The following is a 23,612-nucleotide window of genomic DNA, read 5'->3' on the forward strand; positions in this document are numbered from 1 at the left end:
AATCAGCCATGTTGGCAGGCAGCTTCTAAGAGGCTCCCAAAGATTCCTGACTCCTGATAGCTATTCATGTCTCATATAATTCCCTCGAATGTGGAGTGAACATACTGATGTGCTTCTGAGAGGATGACACCCTGAGATTAGGTTACATAAAGACTTTGGCTTCCATCTTCACTCTTGCTTGCTCAGATGGAAACCAGCTGTCCTATTGTAAGCTGCGTTATGAAGATGCAGGAACTGAGGGAGCCCTCTAGCCAACAGACAGCAAGGAACTGAGGCCCTCAATTCAATGGTCTACGAGGAACTGAATACTGTCACTCACCACTTAAGTGAGCTTAGAAATAGATCTTCCTCCAGTCAAACCTTGAATTGACTTAGCCCAGTCCAACATCTTAACTGATGTTTTGATTGCAACATACTGTGAAACTCCGAGCCAAAATACACAGCTAAATGGTGCCGAGATTCAGAAACCACAGAAACTTCAGGTAATAAATATTTGTTGTTTTAAGTACTAGCTTTTGGAACAATTCATTATGCAGCCATGGATAACTAGTACATTCTCTTACAGCTCTGCTTTTATTGGGATGAGGGATTTATACGGATTCAAAGTTAGTTGCTCAGTCGTGTCTGACTCTATGATCCCATAGACTGTAGCCCTAGAGGCTCCTCTATCCATGGAATTTTCCAGGAATACTGGAGTGGGTTGCCATTTCCTCCTCCAGGGAATCTTCCTGATCCACGGATCAAACCTATGTCTCCTGCATTGCAGGCTGATTCTTTACCACCTGAGCCACCAGACCATTTCATAAACAATTCTTAAAAGAAATATAAATTATAAATATTACATTTCTCTCTCATTTTCCAGAATAATTTTATAACACTCTGCTATTAGCTAAGCAAAGAAAACTAATATTTTCTATTAATATTTTTCAAAATATACATACCCTCTGTTGTTTAGTTCTCAACAAAGCAATTCCTTCTCCTTTCTCAGAAAAATTATTAATTATTAAATCATTAATTCCAACATGCATTACTGCAAAAATCAGATACTTTATTTTCCAATAGCCTGAGTTTGCCAAGAAAAACAGATATTAATCACATCACTTTCAAATGAATAAAAATTAAACAGAAAATAAAAAGCCTCAATGCAAAGGTAGTTCTTCCTCAAAAGGTAGAAATCATTCTTTATCTAACCTACTTATAAGGCTATTTGTTCACATGAAGATATTTATGCCAGTTTTTAAACTTTAGTTCGTGGTTACTTTATTTTACAATATCATCTCACCTCACCCCTAATTATAAGTTCCACTAGACAGTTCTTAGCTTGTTTCATGACTATAATCTAAATGCCCAAGAAGTTATGTGACACACTGTAAGAGCTCAATAAATATGTGTTGAATAAATAAATCTATAATAATCTGCCAAATGATAACCAGGCTTGGTGTGACATCAACTGATGCCAAGCACTCGTAAGTTCTTTACATGTACTATCTTTTATGATCCATAAAAGAAACTCTTTTTAATCTTCATTTAATAAAAAGTTTCTGAGGCCTAGAAACTAGACAATTCATCCAAGATAAACACAGTAAGCAAGAAGCATAATCTTAGGAAGATACTAAAAAGTCTAAGAGCAGTGCTTGTATGCTGCTATGTTAAAACTGCTCTTCCTGAAACTTAAAAACACCAACCACTTTTTCCAAAGCAGAAAAGTTACCTCCTTGGTGTATTCATTTTATCTTACTTTTGGCTGCACTGTTTCAATAATGATAATAATAAATGATTCTCCGGGACCCTTAGACCATTACAGTGACCAAATACTTCCAAAATTTCTATTGTTGATAATTCTCCAGTAAATTATATTCTAATTTAAATTGATAAAGCCCAAGTATGATTTTTTCTGAAGTCCAATTAATCAACTTCAAACTATAATGTAAAATATAGTAATTTTAGTATTTAACAGCATTTTATAGAACAAAATGGAATTTTTCTTTAGAGAAACTGACAATTTTTAAATCCAATAATGATACCTAGTGCAGACAAGCATATTCCTTACTGGGCATCTTACATATGGCTGGTAGAAATTAAATTAGATCCGGATTTTTGGATGGCAATTTGGCAATGCACATTAAAAATCCTGAAAGCATTTATATTCTCTAACTCAGTAACTCTCCATCTAGGAATCTAGACGTGTAAGACACAGATAAAGATTTACAGATTTATGAGATAAAGATTCATGAACAGTAAGGTTCACCGCATAATATAGGAAAGAAAAATGGCAATTTAAATGTTTGACAATATAGAAAAATTAAGTTATGACATACAAATAGGAAATTATTAAAATTATCTTAAAGACTAGTTACAGTATTAGATTTAAAAAATAATAAAGAACCATATGAGTGAATGAGTGAAGTGAGTGAAAGTCGTTCAGTCGTATCCAACTCTTTGTGACCCCAGGGACTATACAGTCCATGGAATTCTTCAGAATACTGAAATGGGTAGCCTTTCTCTCCTCCAGGGGATCTTCCCAACGCAGGGATCAAACCCAGATCTCCCACATGGCAGGCAGGTTCTTTACCAGCTGAGCCACAGGGGAAGCCCAAGAAGACTAGAGTGGGTAGCCTATCTGATCTCCAGAGGATCTTCCTCAACCAGGAGTCGAACCAGGGTCTCCTGCATTGAAGGCAGATTCTTTACCAACTGAGCTATCAGGGAAGAAAGAAGGATACGAGGGCTCTCAATTTTAGAAATTTATCTTTTAAAAGACTAGGAGGATACATACCAACACATTAAAAGTGATTATTAATGAATGGTAGAATCAATATGTGATTTATAATTTTTTCAAATATTTTTTCAGAATTTTGATTTTTATAATTCAGTTCAGTTCAGTTCAGTTGCTCAGTCGTATCCGACTCTTTGCGATCCCATGAATTGCAGCACGCCAGGCCTCTCTGTCCATCACCAACTCCCAGAGTCTACCCAAACCCATGTCCATCGAGTCGGTGATGCCATCCAACCATCTCATCCTCTGTTGTCCCCTTCTCCTCCCGCCCCCAATCCTACCCAGCATTAGGGTCTTTTCCAATGAGTCAACCCTTCGCATGAGGTGGCCAAAGTATTGGAGTTTCAGCTTCAACATCAGACCTTCCAATAAACACCCAGGATTGATCTCTTTTAGGATGGACTGATTGGATCTCCTTGCAGTCCAAGGGACTCTCAAGAGTCTTCTCCAACACCACAGTTCAAAAGCATCAATTCTTCGGCGCTCAGCTTTCTTCACCATCCAACTCTCACATCCATACATGACCACTGGAAAAACCATAGCCTTGACTAGACGGATTTTTGTTGGCAAAGTAATGTCTCTGCTTTTAAATATGCTATCTAGGTTGGCCATAACCTTCCTTCCGAGGAGTAAGCGTCTTTTAATTTCATGGCTGCAATCACCATCAGCAGAGATTCTGGAGCCCCAAAAAATAAAGTCTGACACTGTTTCCACTGTTTCCCCATCTGTTTCCCATGAAGTGATGGGACCAGATGCCATGATCTTAGTTTTCTGAACGTTGAGCTTTAAGGCAACTTTTTCACTCTCCTCTTTCACCTTCATCAAGAGGCTCTTTAGTTCTTCTTCACTTTCTCCCATAAGGGTGGTGTCATCCGCATATCTGAGGTTATTGATATTTCTCCCGGCAATCTTGATTCCAGCTTGTGTTTCTTCCAGCCCAGCGTTTCTCATGATGTACTCCGCATATAAGTTAAATAAGCAGGGTGACAATATACAGCCTTGACGTACTCCTTTTCCTATTTGGAACCAGTCTGTTGTTCCATGTCCAGTTCTAACTGTTGCTTCCTGACCTGCATACAGGTTTCTCAAGAGACAGGTCAGATGGTCTGGTATTCCCATCTCTTTCAGAACTTTCCACAGTTTATTGTGATCCACACAGTCAAAGGCTTTGGCATAGTCAATAAAGCAGAAATAGATGTTTTTCTGGAACTCTCTTGCTTTTTCAATGATCCAGCGGATATTGGCAATTTGATCTCTGGTTCCTCTGCCTTTTCTAAAACCAGCTTGAACATCTGGAAGTTCACGGTTCACGTATTGCTGAAGCCTGGCTTGGAGAATTTTGAGCATTACTTTACTAGCATGTGAGATGAGTGCAATTGCACAGTAGTTTTTATAATTAACAAATGCTAATTTCAGGATAAAAAAAGAGCTCATTATTTTCCAATGTGTTGAATTCGGACAATTAAATAAAAAAGAGTTTTTGAGCTTTAATTTTGAAATGTGTATTTTGTAAATGATGAGTCATTATATTTAATTTTTTAATTTAAATAAAAATGTATTAAGCAGAAATCCTGAAAAGATTCATTTCCTGTTTCAGATAATATATATTATGCTGCACAGTAATCTACAATTACTATATAACACTTCAGAGCAAACAGAAATCAGTCCAGACCCTGTCGGGGTTTGTTTTTAATCACTATTTCTCTCTGTGTGTGGTCTTTTTATTGCTACCTCTCTCCTTTCCCGCTTCTTCCTACACATCTATCTCTCTCTGCCTTCTCTTATTTGCCTACATACTTACTAGTATAAGAAACAGCACTAACAGACAACCAAGTTACAAATATTCTTTCTTACACTGAATACAAATATCCATGGCCCTATCCAGAGTTATGGGGGTTTTAGATGTCTCAAAGTTGGAAGTAAAACAAAAAACAAATTCACAACATACAAGGTTACTCCAGTCTGCCATTTATATCCTAAATCTTTAATTAAGTATTCTCTGAAAACACAGGCATTATCTGGAGTTTTAATCATTCTTATTAGAAACACTACTAAATAATCTACTTATTAAAAATCTCACTTGTTCAGTATATTATCTTTAGACTTAATAGTCCCTGGACCTAGGACCCTAAGATATCACTAAGGAAGGCTAAAGTATGAACTATCCTAATGTCTAACATATAAATTAGCCCATCAATAAAAATAAATATAAGACATAAACATACAGCATTTGTACTGAAAGGAAATTACAGATCAGACTCAACCTACAGTTTAGTAGCAAAGCCTTACACATGAAAAAATATACTTACAAAGAGAAAAATAACGTCATTAGTTGAATATCTCAATATTCATGCATTATCTACACAGAAAGAAGCAAAGCCAAAAGATTTCAAAGTTATAGGTAGTACAACTTTGCAAATTTAATATTTTGCATCTCCTAATATTGTAAGTAACAGCTCATTTCAATGGTAATTCAGTCATTATGTATACATTAATTACAACATTAATATTTATTAAACTACAATTAAAAAATAACCATCCTCAAATAAGCTATTTTAGGTACTAAACTCTGGAAATCTTTTTTCTCCCATTATATGAAATAATGGTTCTACACTATATATATTTATTACACCATGACTTTTCAGAGTATTTCAGTTCAGTTCAGTTGCTCAGTTGTGTCTGATTCTTTCGACCCCAAAGACTGCAGCACTCCAGGCCTCCCTGTCCATCACCAACTCCCGGAGATTACTCAAACTCATGTCCATTGAGTCGGAGAAGCCATCCAACCATCTCATCCTCTGTCATCCCCTTCTCCTCCCACCTTCAATCTTTCCCAGCATCAGGGTCTTCTCAAATGAATCAGTTCTTCACATCAGGTGGCTAAAGTACTGGAGTTTCAGCTTCAGCATCAGTCCCTCCAGTGAATATTCAGGAATGATTTCCTTTAGAAAGGACTGGTTGGATGTGTTTGCTGTCCAAGGGACTCTCAAGAGTCTTCTCCAACACCACAGTTCAAAAGCATAAATTCTTCGAACTCAGCTTTCTTTACAGTCCAACTCTCACATCCATACGTGACTACTGGAAAAATCATAGCTTTGACTAGACAGACGTTTGTTGGCAAAGCAATGTCTTGGCTTTTTAATATGCTGTCTAGGTTGATTCATAACTTTTCTTCCAAGGAGCGTCTTTTAAATTCACCATCTGCAGTGATTTTGGAGCCCCAAAAAATAAAAGTCTGTTACTGTTTCCATTGTTTCCCCATCTATTTCCCATGAAGTGATGGGACCGGATGCCATGATCTTAGTTTTCTGAATGTTGAGCTTTAAGCCAACTTTTTCACTCTCCTCTTTCACCTTCATCAAGAGGCTCTTTAGTTTTTCTTTGCTTTCTGCCATGAGGGTGGTGTCATCTGCATATCTGAGGTTATTGATATTTTACCCGGCAATCTTGATTCCAGCTTGTGCTTCCTCCAGCCCAGCGTTTCTCATGATGTACTCTGCATAGAAGTTAAATAAGCAGGGTGATAATATATTGCCTTGACATACTCCTTTTCCTATTTGGAACCAGTCTGTTGTTCCATGTCCAGTTCTAACTGTTGCTTCTTGACATGCATACAGATTCTCAGGAGGCAGGTCAGGTGGTCTGGTATTCCCATCTCTTTCAGAACTTTCCACAGTTTGTTGTGATCCACACAGTCAAAGGCACTGGTGTAGTCAATAAAGCAAAAGTAGATGTTTTTCTGGAACTCCCTTTCTTTTTCGATGATCCAACAGATGTTGGCAATTTGATCTCTGGTTCCTCTGCCTTTTCTAAAACCAGCTTGAACATCTGGAAGTTCACGGTTCAGATACTGCTGAAGTCTGGCTTGGAGAATTTTGAGCATTACTTTACTAGAGTGTGAGATGAGTACAACTGTGCGGTAGTTTGAGCATTCTTTGGCATTGCCTTTCTTTGGGATTGGGATGAAAAAAGACCTTTTCCAGTCCTGTGGCCACTGCTCACTTTTCCAAATTTGATGGCATATTGAGTGCAGCACTTTCACAGCATCATCTTTTAGGATTTGAAATAGCTCAACTGGCATTTCATCACCCCCACTAGCCTTGTTTGTAGTGATGCTTCCTAAGGCCCACTTGACTTCACATTCCAGGATGTCTGGCTCTAGGTGAGTGATCACACCAAACATTTTTCTCTTTAAAGTTATTAGTTTCCGGCATACTCTGTCTTCAATATCTATTATCATCAACCTAATTTCCATTTTAAAATTTACAATGGGAAAGCGCACATGTGTGTACATGTGTGCGTGTTTATATATTCCTTGATTTTATTCATCAGAAGTCTGTTTAAACCAGCAGCCCCTAAGTACCAAACAATTAAATTTCTACAATGCAGGAGTCTGAATTAAATCTCTAGAGGGCTTTATTTAAAGGTGCTTTATACAAATACCTATCCTGATGCCTTGAAAAACTAATTCTCAAATCTGCCTAAGAAGTCTTTCATTAAGTACTTTATATGTGCTACCTGAATTCAGTCAATAATTTGGACAGTATATCTTCCAATAAATAATACAAGTTTAAAATGTGGAAAGAACAAAAAGAATACAAATGCACTGCATTAAAAGAAACTCAATCAGCAAGATACTTCGTTGACTGGTTCCAAAACTTTATCAAGCATCAGAGTCACCAGGAGGACTTGTTAAATGACTGCTCAGCTCTAACTCCTCAGTTTCTGATTGATGGGTTCAGTCTGAAAATCTGCATTCTAACCAGACCCTAGATGATGTTCATGCTGCTAGTCTGGGACCTCATTTAGAGAACCACTGCTGTAAAGTCTCATGAACTATACTGTCTGAAATAAAAATTTTAAGTTATATCAAAAGTTCTCAAATTAGAAGTAGAGTACAGATCTAAATATCTGCAAGTAAATACTCTTGTCTAATAGTGTAATTAAAACTAATTGTTTAAAGTAAAATCCTTCAGATAAAATTAGTACCATTTGGATTATCAAAATGACTACTACAAAAACAGAGATTAATAACATTCTCCAAAAGGTAAGCAGTTTATCTGCTAGAAATTAAAGAGATAAATGTCAGCAATGAAGTACTGCAAAAAGATGAGAGAAATTTAGTTATAAATGAAATTTATAAAATGAAAAGACTAGTTCCTTGCTATAGCATATTTAAACTAAACTCTGTTTACATCTGTCAATCATATGTAAGGCTGACTCTGGCTTCACCAAACCATGCACCTCAGGTCACAGGGGCTTAGTTAATATAACATAGTATCTATTTCCAGTCTTATATGTAGAGAGCTCCAAAAAGGCAGAGCTTTCCCTGCCTTGCTTCAGTGAAACTACTGATGTTCAGACTATCAACTTATAAAAATAGGAATGAATAAATTTTCATAAGATAAAACTGTGACAGAGAAGGAACTAAAAACTCAAAATTCTTTTCTCATTTCAATGATAAAACAGACATTTTGTAGAATGGGTCAGGCATACAGAGCAATGACCCAAAATAGTTGTTCTAGGTTTTTGCTGACATGGCAGACACCTAAAGCTTTCAGGGCTAGACACACTGCCTGATACTTAAGTACTCAATAAATGATAGCTGCTACTACTATCATTTTGTATTAATATATGGTTGTGTGCCCTAGCAGTAACAGCAATCTGAAAACAACCAGCTTCCTATAACAGTTAACAAAGAGGCTTTGGAACTTAGAAGGAGAAGAGCTTAATCTAAGTTCCACTGGTGTTATATACTGGGACACTAATGAGAAGTCATTTTTATATGGCAAACAGTAGAAAAACAAGGACACCATAATTCATATATTCATATACACACAAAGATAAAAAAGACAGTAGCTGAACCACCAACATCAAAAATTTGTGATGAAATGAGATATATCCAAATGATCTTTGACAAATATGCTACATTAAAGTAAATAAAAGTGCCTTGGAAAAAGTGTTAAGCTAAAATGTTAAGAAGAAAATATAAATGAAAAATAGAAACTGTAAATGAAAAAAATCAATAAATTCCACCCTATGTTATACTCTAACTTTACTCAAAATGACCCAGGGAACATATAAGCATGCTTTATACTTTGATCATAACACTAAAATTATATCACTAAAAACTTGGAAAAATGGAGAATTTATTCATCCCTTCAGACTGACGATATTATCATATTAAAACAAATAAACACAATTAATATTTGGTATTCTCTCATAAACTAAAAACCTCACCATCCTGAAATAAATTAGGATACAATCAATAGGGTCTGCCTTCAAAGGCAGTCACTAACAAAGCTACTCAGTCAATACAATATTCTTCATGAATGTGCATAAACTGAAGTTTTGTAAAATAGATAAGAATAATGAATTCAGGAAGTCACTACCTGGAAAGTAGTTTCTACTCAAACCAAGGATCCTTTTGCTCTAATTAATTTTCTCTATTACTTATTTCATAAAATTTCTGCTCTGTATTATTCACTTCTGCTTGCTTTAGGATAAGTTTGCTCATCATTTCCAATGACGTAAGGTGGAAGTTTTTTTTTTTTGAAAAAACCTACAAAATGTTCAAGAAAATTAGAGATACCAAGGGAACATTTCATGCAAAGATGGGCTCGATAAAGGACAGAAATGGTATGGACCTAACAGAAGCAGACGATATTAAGAAGAGGTGGCAAGAATACACAGAAGAACTGCACAAAAAAGATCTTCACGACCAAGATAATCACAATGGTGTGATCACTCACCTAGAGCCAGACATCCTGGAATGTGAAGTCAAGTGGGCCTTAGAAAGAAAGCATCACTAAGAACAAAGCTAGTGGAGGTGATGAAATTCAAGTTCAGCTGTTTCAAATCCTAGAAGATGATGCTGTGAAAGTGCTGCACTCAATATGTCAGCAAAGTTGGAAAACTCAGCAGTGGCCACAGGACTGGAAAAGGTCCGTTTTCATCCCAATCCCAAAGACAGGCAATGCCAAAGAATGCTCAAACTACTGCACAACTGCACTCATCTCACATGCTAGTAAAGTAATGCTCAAAATTCTCCAAGCCAGGCTTCAGCAATACGTGAACCGTGAACTTCCAGATGTTCAAGCTGGTTTTAGAAAAGGCAGAGGAACCAGAGATCAAATTGCCAACATCCACTGGATCATCGAAAAAGCAAGAGAGTTTCAGAAAAACATCTATTTCTGCTTTATTGACTACACCAATGCCTTTGACTGTGTGGATCACAACAAACTGTGGAAAGTTCTGAAAGAGATGGGAATACCAGACCACCTGACCTGCCTCCTGAGAAATCTGTATGCATGTCAAGAAGCAACAGTTAGAACTGGACATGGAACAACAGACTGGTTCCAAATAGGAAAAGGAGTATGTCAAGGCAATATATTATCACCCTGCTTATTTAACTTCTATGCAGAGTACATCATGAGAAACGCTGGGCTGGAGGAAGCACAAGCTGGAATCAAGATTGCCGGGAGAAATATCAATAACCTCAGATATGCAGATGACACAACCCTTATGGCAGAAAGTGAAGAACTAAAAAGCCTCTTGATGAAAGTGAGAGAAGAGAGTGAAAAAGTTGGCTTAAAGCTCAACATTCAGAAAACTAAGATCATGGCATCTGGTCCCATCACTTCATGGGAATTGGATGGGGAAACAGTGGAAACAGTGTCCGACTTTCTTTTTGGGGGCTCCAAAATCACTGCAGATGGTCATTTCAGCCATGAAATTAAAAGACACTCCTTGGAAGGACGGTTATGACCAACCTAGACAGCATATTTAAAAGCAGAGACATTACTTTGCCAACAAAGGTCCATCTATCCAATGCTATGGTTTTTCCAGTAGTCATGTATGGATATGAAAGTTGGAAGGTGAAAAAAGCTGAGCGCCGAAGAATTGATGCTTTTCAGCTGTGGTGTTAGAGAAGACTCTTGAGAGTCCCTTGGACTGCAAGGAGATCCAACCAATCCATCTTAAAGGAGATCAGTCCTGGGTGTTCACTGGAAGGTCTGATGTTGAAGCTGAAACTCCAATACTTTGGCCACCTCACGCGAAGAGTTGACTCACTGGAAAAGACCCTGATGCTGGGAAGGATTAGGGGCAGGAGGAGAAGGGGACGACAGAGGATGAGATGGCTGGAGGGCATCACCAACTCGATAGACGTGAGTTTGGCTAAACTCCGGGAGTTGGTGATGGACAGGGTGGCCTGGCATGCTGCGATTCATGGGGTCGCAAAGAGTCGGACACGACTGAGTGACTGAACTGAAATGAACAAAATGTTTTGGCTTCCCTGGTGGCTCAGATGGTCAAGAATCTGCCAGGAATGCATGAGACTGGGGTTTGATCCCTGGGTTAGGAAGATCCCCTGGAGAAGGGCATGGCAACTCACTCCAGTATTCCTGCCTCGAAATCCCATGGACAAAGGAGCCTGGCAGGCTACAGTCCATGGGGTCGCAAAGAGCGGACATGACTGAGTGACTAAGCACACACACACCATTATTATTTCATATAATTTCTGCTCTACATTATCCACTTCTTCTGCTTGCTTTAGGATTAGTTTGCTCTTCTCTTCCACTGTATTAAGGTATAAGATTTAGGTTTTGACTTGAGTCTTAAACAACATTTACAGCTATAACTTTACCGCTAAGTACTACATTAGATACAGTCATCTGTTGGTATACTCTGTCATTTTTTGCATCTCATAGTATTTCTTGAATTCACTTTTGATGTATTCTTTGACTCACTGGCTATTTAAGGGTATGTTGCTTAAGTTCTACACATTTGTGAGTTTCCCAAGTTTCTCTGGGAAATAGTGACAGGTTTTACTTTCTTGGGCTCCAAAACCACTACAGAGGGTTACTGCAGCTATGAAATAAAAAGACACTTGCTCCTTGGAAGGAAAGCTATGACAAACCTAGACAGAGTATTAAAAAGCAGAGACATCACTTTGCCAACACAGGTCCATATAGTCAAACCTATGGTTTTTCCAGCAGTCATGTACAGATGTGCGAGTTGGAACATAGAAGAAGGCTAACTGCTGAAGAACTGATGCTATTGAACTGTGGAGCTAGAGAAGACTCTTGAGAGCCCCCTGGACTGCAAGGAGATCAAATCAGTCAATCTTAAAGGAAATCAATCCTGAATACTCATCAGAAGGACTAATGCTGAAGCTTCAATACTTTGGCCACCTGATGCGAAGAGCCTACTCACTGAAAAAGATCTTGATGCTGGTACGATAGAGGGTAGGAGAAGGGGGCGAGGGAGGATAAGATGGTTCGAGGGCATCATCGACTCAATGGACTTGAGTTTGAGCAAGTTCTGGGAGATGGTGAAGGACAGGGAAGGCTGGCGTGCTCTAGTCTATGTGGTCCCAAGGAGTCAGACATGACTGAGCGAATGAACAGCAACAGGTTTCCTTAAGTTAATGGCAATGTCATTCTTTTGTGCTTTGAAACCATGCTGCTTCTATCTTTTAAAATATATTAAGATTTGTTCCACAGCCTAGCACACAGTATTCCCTGGAAAATGTTCCATATGCATTTCAGACAACTACATATTCTGCTATTGTTGGGTAGCATGTCCTATAGATGTACGTTAGGGAAATTTGGTGTACAGTGCTTCTCTGGACTTCTATTTCCTTGTTAATCTCCTGCCTAGTTGTTCTACCCAACATCAAAAGTGGGTTATTGAAGTCTGCAAATACTGTTGTTCAACAACCTAGTACACCCTTCATTTCTGTCAGTTTTTGCCTTATGTATTAATATTTTGGTGCTTTGCTGTTAGAATCATATATGTATAATTGCCATATCTTCCTGGTGGATTATATAACACAGTGAGTTTGAGCAAGATCCAGGAGATGGTGAAAGACAGGGAAGCCTGGCATGCTGCAGTCCATGGAGTTGCAAAGAGTCGGACACAACTGAGTGACTGAATAGCAACCTGTTGGACTGATAATTTCATCAATAAAAAGTATGCCTCTTTACCTTCAAGAACATTTTAAAAATCATTTTTTAAAAGTCAAATTTTGTTTTACATTAGTATAGCCACCACAGCTTTTTTATGGTTTCTGTTTACATGATATATCCTCTGCCAACCTGATCTATTTGTATATTTGCATCTGGGTGTCTCCTACAGAGAGCATATGATTGGATTCTATATGTATTTTTTGTCTAATCTGACAATCTCTAACTTTAGAAATGGGCTGTTTAACCCATTTACATTTAATATCATTGATACAGCTGTATTTATATCTGCCATTTTATTTTTTTGTTTTCTGGGACTCATGTCTTTTTATTCCTATTTTCTTCCTTTACTGCTTTCTTTTGCATTAAATGGAAATGTTCTAATGTTGCTTTTAAATTTCTTTAATGATTACCTATATTTATATATATCCCACTTCCCTCTCATATATATTTATATACACATATATATATACATTTTAAGTTATTTCCTTCCTTCACATTTGTTCTAGGGCTTCCCATACATACTGTAACAGATTCAGCTTCAGATTTATACTAACTCCAGTGAGATATAGAAATGTTATTCTTAAATAGCTCTATTCCCTTTTTCCCCTTTTGGTGCTATTATTGCCTATATATATATGTATACGCACACATACATAATCTAATAAATGTTATAAAATCAACAAAATGCTAATGCTCAAACTACAAATATTACAATTATTACAGCAACTGTTATTATTACTTTACACAATGTATGACATTTAAAGAATCTGAGAGATGAAAGAAGAGCAAGTATATATTTGTAGCTTTTGTTATATTAACCTCCTATTTATCAATTTTGCCTTTCTTGATTTGTTTCTGCAGTTTGAGTTATAATCGGGTTATTTCTTTAGCTCAATACAGTTGTGTTTCCATAAACCTACTTTATGCTGTTATTGATACACACAGTGAATTTCTGTTACAGATCCAAATTACATTTTATATATGTATGTGTATGTGTGTGTGTGTGTGTGTGTGTATACATAATGTTTTACACAAATGTTTTTTAGATCAGTTCAGGGAGAAAAATATGCAATTATAATGTCTCATTATTTTATATATTATATATTAACATATCTACATGTTAATATATAACCTTTACTGGTGCTCATGTGTGAGATCAAATTACAGTGTGAAGTCGTTTGAATTTCAGCCTGAAGGACTTCTTATAAGGTGGGTTCTAGCAACAAATTCAGTTTTATCTGAGAATATATTTATTTCATCTTCATTTCTGAAAGACAGCTTTCCTAGACACAGGATTCTTGGTTGGCAATTCTTTCCATCAAGTACTTTGAATATGTTATCCCACTGCATTTCTGCCTCTATATGATGAGAAGCCAACTGTTGATTTTATTGGGGTTCCCTTATGACAAGTTGTTTTTCTCTTGATGGTCTCAAGATTTTCTCTTACCTTTAGATTTTCAGCATTTTTACTATAATGTGTCTTTTTGGAGGAGGGCATGGCAACACTCCAGTGTTCTTACCTGGAGAATCCCCATGGGCAGAAGAGCCTGGTGGGCTACAGTCCATGGGGTTGCAAAGAGTCAGAGACAACTGAGTGACTAAGCACAAAAGTTTATTCCTCTTGGAGTCTGTTGAGGTTCCAAAATACACAGACTTATATTTCTCAATAAATTTGGGAAGATCTCAACCATTATTTTTTCAAACACTTTTTTCTGCCCCTTACCCCCTCCTTGGCTTCCCTAGTGGCTCAGACGGTAAAGCATCTGCCTGGCATGTGGGAGACCTGGGTTCGATCCTTGGTTCAGGAAGATCCCCTGGAGAAGGAAATGGCAACTCAATCCAGCACCCTTGCCTGGAAAATCCCATGGATGGAGGAGCCTGGTAGGCTACAGTCCACGGGGTCACAAAGAGTCAGACACGACTGAGCGACTTCACCCGCTCCTTGCCCTCGTAGTACTCCCACTGTGTGTATGCTGATACACTAATGGTATTCCACATTACTCTGGGACTCTGTTCATTAATTTTCAATCTTACTTTCCTCTCTGTTCCTTGGACTGCATAATGTCTATCATCTATCTTCAACATGGCTAATCCTTTCTTCTGCCAGTCAAATCTACCATTAAGACTCTCTAATGTATTTTGAATTTCACTTAGTATTTTTCAAACCCAGTATTTCCATTTAGTTCTTTTTCATAATTTTTATCTCTTTTTTGATACTTTCCATTTGATGCATATTATTATCATACTTCTTTAATTATAGTTTTTTCTTTTACTCACTAGAAGAGTACATTCTCTGAGGTCACTCACTCTGAATAATTCTCTCACAATCAGTTCTCTGAACATATTTATAATGGTTACTTTAAAATCACTGTTATATCAACATTTGACCAATCTCATTTATAGTTTCCATTGCCCATCTTTTTTTCTGGTTTATACATCATACTTTCCTATTCTTTTGCATGTTTCATAATATCTTGTTGTTGAAGATATAATATTGCAGCCACTCTGGATACTGATTGTCTCCCTCTAAGATCCGTTACTGTTATTCATTTATTTATTTAGTCACTGACCAGACCAGTTCAGTCCAGTCTATTCACCCATATTCCCTCAGTGTGAAGCTGCTGATGTTCCTCTTCAGGAGACATATATGTGAGTATTCCCAAAGTTACCATAAGATGACAGTAGTTTTGACAGGGTTCCCTGTCTCTCTCTCCCTGGCCAAACTCAACTGTTAAGCACTACTAATTGCCAGCTGATTTCTCTACTGTTTTCAACAATGCCCTGAAGCAAAGTCTGCTCCACAGACTGATCCAAACAAATCTGGGCATTTTTAAAAAGATACTTCCCAAGGTCAGTGTCAGAGATTTGTTCTGACGCAAGGAGGTCTCCTTTGAGCTCTTAATTCCTTGGTTCTCTCCTGCAAACTAGACAGCCTATAGTTTATTTCCAATGCATCTACCAATCTCCTCCTCCAAATGCATTTCCACAACCTCTACTGTTTCCAAAGATAACTTTAAGCTTAAACTTCTCCACAGTGTTGCAAATGAAGTTCATTCCTTTGGGAAGAGATGCAGAACTCTCAGTTTTATGGCCTGGTTCTCCCCCTAGGGACTTCCCTCGTGGCTCAGACGGTTAAGCGTCTGCCTACAATGCAGGAGACCAGGGTTCGATGCCTGGGTTGGGAAGATCCTCTGGAGAAGGAAATGGCAACCCCTCCAGTACTCTTGCCTGGAAAATCCCATGGACAGAAGAGCCTGTTGGGCTATGGTCCATGGGGTTGCAAAGAGTCGGACACGACTGAGCGACTTCACTTCAATTCTCCCCCTAGGCAAACTCTCTGTGCCATGGCTTTGAAACTGGTGGTAGGGATAGTGGCACACTTTTGACTGACAACACAATGTTGGGACCTGAATACTTGGTGGAGCTGGGGGGTCAGTCGCCTGAAGTCTTCTCAAATTCCCAGTCCTAGCGTGCAACTGCTACCTTAATAGCTAAGGCATGGAGATTGGGGCACCAGTATTCTCAGTGGCACAAGTAAAGCCTCTATGGCATGAGCAGTAACTGGACAGAAGTAAGCCCCTGCCTCTCAGCCCTACTGGCCCAAAGCTCAACCCCAGCACTTAGGATCCATAGGAGAAAACCTGACATATCGCTTCTCTCAGAAAGATACTCTAGTCTAGGAGGTGTGTTCTTGGCTGCACCAATCTGGAGTGGACTTTCCATATTACTAAGCTAGGAAAGGGGAAAAACAAAGTAAGTCTTGATTCAAATACCAAACTTTGGTTGTTCTTATAATGTTTAAGCAGATTTTCTTTATTTTCTGTATGCCTATAGAACTGTTCCAGAAACTTTAAATGAAGCTCTGGTCAGCATATAGACTTGGATTACCATGATATTGAATGGTTTGCCTTGGAAACGAACGGAGATCATCCTCTCGTTTTTGAGACTGCATCCAAGTACTACATTTTGGACTCTTTTGTTGACTGAGATGGCTATTCCATTTCTTCTAAGGGATTCCTGCCCACAGTGCTACATATAATGCTCATCTGACTTAAATTCATCCATTCCAGTCCATCTTAGTTCGCTGATTCCTAGAATATCGATGTTCACTCTTGTCATCTTCTGTTTGACCACTTTCAATGTGCCTTGATTCATGGACCTAACATTCCAGGTTCCTATGCAATATTGCTCTTTACAGCATCGAACCTTGCTTCTGCAACCAGTCCTATCCACAACTGGGTGTTGTTTCTGCTTTGGCTCCATCCCTTCATTCTTTCTGGAGTTACTTCTCCACTGATCTGCAGTACCATATTGGATTAGAGATACCAAGGGAACATTTAATGCAACGATAGGCTCAATAAAGGAAAGCAATAGTAGGGACCTAACAGAAGCAGAAGATATTAAGAAGAGGTGGCAAGAATACACAGAAGAACTGTACAAAAAAATCTTCATGACCCAAATAATCACAATGGTGTGATGACTCACCTAGAGCCAGACATCCTGGAATGTGAAGTCAAATGGGCCTTAGAAGAATCACTATGAACAAAGCTAGTGAAGGTGATGGAATTCCAGTTGAGCTATTTCAAATCCTGAAAGATGATGCTGTGAAAGTGCTGCACTCAATATGTCAGCAAATTTGGAAAAGTCAGCAGTGGCCACAGGACTGGAAAAGGTCTGTTTTCATCCCAATCCCAAAAAAAGGCAATGCCAAAGAATGCTCAAACTAACGCACAATTGCACTCATCTCACACGCTAGTAAAGTAATGCTCAAAATTCTCCAAGCCAGGCTTCAGCAATGGGTGAACCGTGAACTTCCAGATGCTCAAGCTGGTTTTAGAAAAGGCAGAGGAACCAGAGATCAAATTGCCAATATCTGCTGGATCATCGAAAAAGCAAGAGAGTTCCAGAAAAACATCTATTTCTGCTTTATTGACTATGCCAAAGCCTCAGACTGTGTGGATCACAACAAACTGTGGAAAGTTCTGAAAGAGATGGGAATACCAGACCACCTGACCTGCCTCTTGAGAAACCTATATGCAGGTCAGGAAGCAACAGTTAGAACTGGACATGGAACAACAGACTGGTTCCAAATAGGAAAAGGAGTACGTCAAGGCTGTATATTGTCACCCTGCTTATTTAGCTTATATGCAGAGTACATCATGAGAAATGCTGGGCTAGAGGAAGCACAAGCTGGAATCAAGATTGCCAGGAGAAATATCAATAACCTCAGATATGCAGTTGACACCACCCTTATAGCAGAAAGTGAAGAAGAACTAGAGCCTCGTGATGAAAGTGAAAGAGGAGAGTAAAAAAGTTGGCTTAAAGCTCAACATTCAGAAAACTATGATCATGGCATCCGGTCCCATCACTTCATGGCAAATAGATGGGGAAATAGTGGAAACAGTGGCTGACTTTATTCTTCTGGGCTCCAAAAATCACTGCAGATGGTAACTGCAGCCTTGAAATTTAAAGACACTTACTCCTTGGAAGGAAAGTTATGACCAACCTGGACAGCATATTGAAAAGCAGAGACATTACTTTGTCAACAAGGTCCGTCTAGTCAAGGCTACGGTTTTTCCAGTGGTCATGTATGGATGTGAGAGTTGGACAATAAAGAAAGCTGAGTGTCGAAGAATTGATGCTTTTGAACTGTGGTTTTGGAGAAGACTCCTGAGAATCCCTTGCACTGCAAGGAGATCCAACCAGTCTATCCTAAAGGAAAGCAGTCCTGAATATTCATTGGTAGGACTGACGCTGAAGCTGAAACTCCAATACTTTGGTCACCTGATGCAAAGAGCTGACTCATTTGAAAAGACCTTGATGTAGGAAAGATTGAGGGCAGGAGGAGAAGGAGATGACAGAGGATGAGATGGTTGGATGGCATCACCGACTCAATGGGTTTGGGTGGACTCTGGGAGTTGGTAATGGACAGGGAGTCCTGGCGTGCTGCAGTTCATGTGGTGGCAAACAACTGAGCGACTGAACTGAACTGAAAAAAAAACTAAAAGCAGACACACACATAAAGAACAAAAAAAAAGAATACCTAACTGATCAATAAAAATATTTTCTGTATATGGTAAGGGGAAGAGGAAGCAAAATAACAAGCATGTTATTTTGATACTGAAGTGACATTTTAGTCATAGGTTAGAATATTAGCATTAGCTCAGCTACAGGATTATCCATAAGACACTAATGTTGAAATATGTGAGTAAGCAGCAGATAAGTATATATATAAAGGAATAAATACCACTTGTTTACACCATTTTTGGCAAATGAAACTATCTCTAAATGCAAGATTTAAGATTTCCTGAAAAAAAAAAAAGCAAAAAACACCTAAATAGGTTGGAGTTAAGACACTAAAACTCTACTTACTGAAACCCATTAATTAGTTTACAAATTATAAATTCCCAACGTGAAAAGTGCAGATATAGAGATTATAAGGAAAAACGGGGACTTCTACTTTCAGCTAAGATAGAATATTGTGATCAGATTTTATGGGAATGTGGACCTATTATACAACAAAACATTGAGGAAAAAGGAAATGGTAACAACATGAAAAATTACATTAGGCGTTTTTCCTAATATTTAAGTCTCCTTAAAAGATAACTATTTAAAAGTTAACTACGACATAGTGCTTAGTTTACAACATATGTAGGTAAAATATAAGAAAGTAACAGCACAAAAATCAAGAGGGGAGAAATGGAAGTACATTACTACAAGGTAATTATAAGTGTAATATCATTAAATGGTAGACTATATTAAGTTAAAGCAAGTACTAAAAAGAAAGTTATTATCTAATACTAAAAAAAAAAGTTATATCTAACACAAAGGAGATAAAAAATGAACCATTAAAATACTCCATCCAAAAGAAGGCAGAAGAGGAAAAAGAACAACGCACAAATGAGACAAGTAGAAAAGAGACAAGATGGTGGATTTAAACTTAACCAGATCATTAGTCACATTAAATGTAAATGGTTTAAATACCTCAAATGAAATGGTTTAAATACCTCAATGAAATGGTTTAAATACCTCAAATGAAAAGGTAGGGATTATCAGATCGAGGGTCACAGGGGAAGGACAACCCAATTATGTTGTACCTACAAGAAATACACTTTAAATAAGACACAAATAGGTTAAAAGTAAGAAGGACAACCCAATTATGTTGTACCTACAAGAAATACACTTTAAATAAGACACAAATAGGTTAAAAGTAAGAAAATGGAAAAAAATACATACCATGTTGATAGCAGTATTAGAGTAGCTGTATCAAGAAACTGAGTAGATTCCAAATCAAATAATATTACCAAGGATACAGAGGTCATTTCTTGGTCAATTATACCAAGAGGACATAAAATCCTAAATGTTTATGTACAAAATTAAAAGAGCTTCAAAAATACATCAATCAAAAAGAAGTTTTAAACTGCAAATACACTCTTCACAATTACACTCACAGATTTCAGTACCCCTTCCTCAATCATAGAAGCAGACAAAAAATTGAACACATTAAAATTGAAAGTAAACAATACTAACAACATAGTTGACCTGACTGACATTTATAAAACACTTCAACCAACAGCAGAATACTTTTTCATCTCAAGTACACACAGAATATTTACGAAGACAGACCATATTCAATCAAAATAAATTTAAAGAATTCAAAGCATAAAAGTGTGTTCTCTGACCACAATGGAAGGAAATTAGAAATCAATAACAAAAAGATAACTGGGAAATCCCCAAGTATTCAGAACCTAAATTTCTATTAACCCATGGGTCAAAAAACAACTCAAAAGAAATATGAAAAAGTACATTAAGTGGAATGAAAACATAAATATAACATATCAAAATTTGTGGGACATCATTAAGGCATTACTTAGAGGGAAACAGTATTTTTATCTATATGGGACACTATATGCAAAATTTATGAAAACAGACTGTACATTTAAAAGTAAATCTAAAACTCTACATCATTCTAAAATGTATCTGTGTATCAAAACACGTGGTATACTTTAAATATATATACAATTATACTTGTCAATTATTAATCAATAAAGCTTTTTTAAAACCCTCAAATTACAGAACACATAAAAGAAAACAAGAGAAAAAATTGCTAACTTTGGGTTAAGCAAAGACTTCTTGGATGAAATAGGAAAGGAAGCATGATACTTAAAAACAAAAAAAAATTTATAAATTCAAGTTAATAAAAATTAAAAGCTCATCGTCTTCTCAAAAAAATAGGAAAAGCCACAGACTGAAAGAAAATATTATTTAATCACATATATGACAGCATTCCAAATGTATAAAGAACTCTCAAAAATTAAATATAAGAAAAACAACTCAATGAAAAAGTGCAAAAGCAATATGAATGGACACCTCACCATAGGATACATGAATTGCACATAAGTATTGGGCTTCCCTGATAGCTCAGTTCGTAAAGAATCCACCTGCAATGCAGGAGACCCCAGTTCAATTTCTAGGTCAGGAAGATCCGCTGAAGAAGGGATAGGCTACCCACTCCAGTGTTCTTGGGCTTCCCTTGTGGCTCAGCTGGTAAAGAATCCGCCTGCAATTCAGGAGACCTGGGTTCAATCCCTGGGTTGGGAAGATCCACTTGAGAAGGGAAGGCTACCCACTCCAGTCTTCTGGCCTTGAGAATCCAGGGACTGTAGAGTCCATGGGGTCGCAAAGAGTCGGACACGACAGAGCGACTTTCACTTTCACACGATAAGTACTCAAAACCACTGGCATTAGGAAAAAGTAATTTTTAACCACAGTAAGATATTTGTACCCCACTCTACTAGGAAAGCTAAAATTAAAGACTAAGCATCAAGTGCTGCTGAAAATGGGAACCAACCAGCAATCTTATACAATGCTAATAACAATGTAAAATATTATGATAGTATAAGAATACTTTGCGAGCTTCTTAAAATGTTAGACATACACTTACTATATTATCTAGTCATTTCACTCCTACTACACATCTGAAGAACTATGGACAAAGGTTCATAACACTGTATAGGAGGAAGTGATCAACACTATCCCAAAGAAAAACAAATGCAAGAAGGCAACATGGTTACCTCAGGAGGCCTTACAAATAGCTGAGAAAAGAACAAAAGTGAAAGGCAAAGGAGAAAGGAAAAAAGATATACCCAACTGAACGCAGTGCTCCAAAGAATAGCAAGGAGACACAAGAAAGCCTTCTTAAGTGAACAATGCAAAGAAAGAGAGGAAAACAACAGAATGGGAAAGGCTAGAGATCTCTTCAAGAAAATTAGAGATACTAAGGAAACATATCATGCAAAGATGGGCACAATAAAGGACAGAAAATGTAAGGACCTAACAAAAGAAGAAGAGAATAAGAAAATATGGCAAGAATACACAAAATTGTACAAAAAAGATCTTAATGATCCGGGAAACAACAATAGTGTAGTCACTCACCTAGAGATAGACATCCTAGAGTGTAAAGTCAAGTGGGCCTTATGCTTCCTACCAACAAAGCACATGGAGGTGATGGAATTTCTGATGAGCTATTTCAAATCCTAAAAGATGATGCTGTTAAAGTGCTGCACTCAATATGCCAGCAAATTTGGAAAACTCAGCAGTGGCCACAGGACAGGAAAAGGTCAGTTTTCACTTCAATCCCAAAGAAGGGCAATGCCAAAGAATGCTCAAACTACCACACAACTGCACTCATTTCACATGCTAGCAAGATAATGCTCAAAATTTTTCAATCTAGGTTTCAACAGTATGTGAACAGAGAACTTCCAGATGTACAGCTGGATTTAGAAAAGGCAGAGAAACCAGAAATCAAATTGCCAACATCCACTGGATCATAGAAACAACAAGAGAATTCCAGACAAACATTTACTTCTGCTTCATCAATTATCCTAAGCCTCTGACTGTGTGGATCACAACAAACTGGAAAATTCTTCAAGAGATGAGAATACCAGACTACCTTACCTGCCTCCTGAGAAATCTGTATGCAGGTCAAGAAGCAACAATTAGAAGTGGACATGGAACAACAGACTGGTTCCAAATTGGGAAAGGAGTACATCAAGGCTGTTATTATCACCCTGCTTATTTAACTTACATGCAGAGTACATCATGCAAAATGCAAGGCTGGATGAAGCACAAGCTAAAATTAAGACTGCAGGAGAAATATCAATAATCTCATATATGCAGATGACACCACCCTAATGGCAGAAAGTGAAGAGGGACTAAAGAGTCTTGTGATGAAGGTAAAAGGGGAGAGTGAAAAAGCTGGCTTAAAACTCAACATTCAAAAAACTAAGATCATGGCATCTAGTCTCATCAATTCATGGCAAATAGATGGGGAAACAATGGAAACAGTGAGAGCCTTTATTTTCTTGGGCTCTGAAATCACTACAGATGGTGACTGCAGCCACAAAATTAAAAGATGCTTGCTCCTTGGAAGAAAAGTTTTGACAGACCTAGACAGGGTATTAAAAAGCAAAGACATCACTTTGCTGAAAAAGGTCCATGTAATCGAAACTATGGTTTTTCCGGTAGTCATGTATGCATATGAGAGTTGGATCATAAAGAAGGCTGAGCACCAAAGACTGATGCTTTCAAACTGTGGTGCTGGAGAAGACTCTTGAGAGTTCCTTGGACAGCAAGGAGAATAAACGAGTCAATCCTAAAGGAAGTCAACACAGAATTGAGTGGAAGAATTGAGTGGAAGGACTGATGCTGAAGCTGAAGCTCCAACACTTTGACTACCTGATAGAAAGAGCTGACTCATTGGAAAAGACCCATATGCTGAGAAAGATTGAGGGCATGAGGAGAAGGGGATGACAGAGGATGAGATGGTTGGATGGCATCACTGACTCAATGGACATGAGTCTGAG

The 23,612-nt window shown here is 37.8% G+C and overlaps 1 protein-coding gene across 4 annotated transcripts in view; it reads right to left on the reverse strand.

Moving 5' to 3' along the window:
• Nucleotides 1-23,612, reverse strand: part of ARID2 (AT-rich interaction domain 2) — a 195,377-nt gene that overhangs the window by 133,399 nt on the left and 38,366 nt on the right. The window contains exon 1 of one of the 4 annotated variants that reach the window (XM_081483141.1): nt 942-1,063. The exons of the other annotated variants lie outside the window; for them this stretch is intronic. The gene's annotated coding sequence lies outside the window, so the exon portion shown is untranslated. Of the gene's footprint in view, nt 1-941; nt 1,064-23,612 lie in introns of those variants that run through there. 4 annotated transcript variants of the gene reach the window in all.

Source organism: Giraffa tippelskirchi, chromosome 4 (assembly GCF_054371585.1).
Source record: "Giraffa tippelskirchi isolate mGirTip1 chromosome 4, T2T-mGirTip1v1.2.pri, whole genome shotgun sequence".
Taxonomy (NCBI): Eukaryota; Metazoa; Chordata; class Mammalia; order Artiodactyla; family Giraffidae; genus Giraffa; species Giraffa tippelskirchi.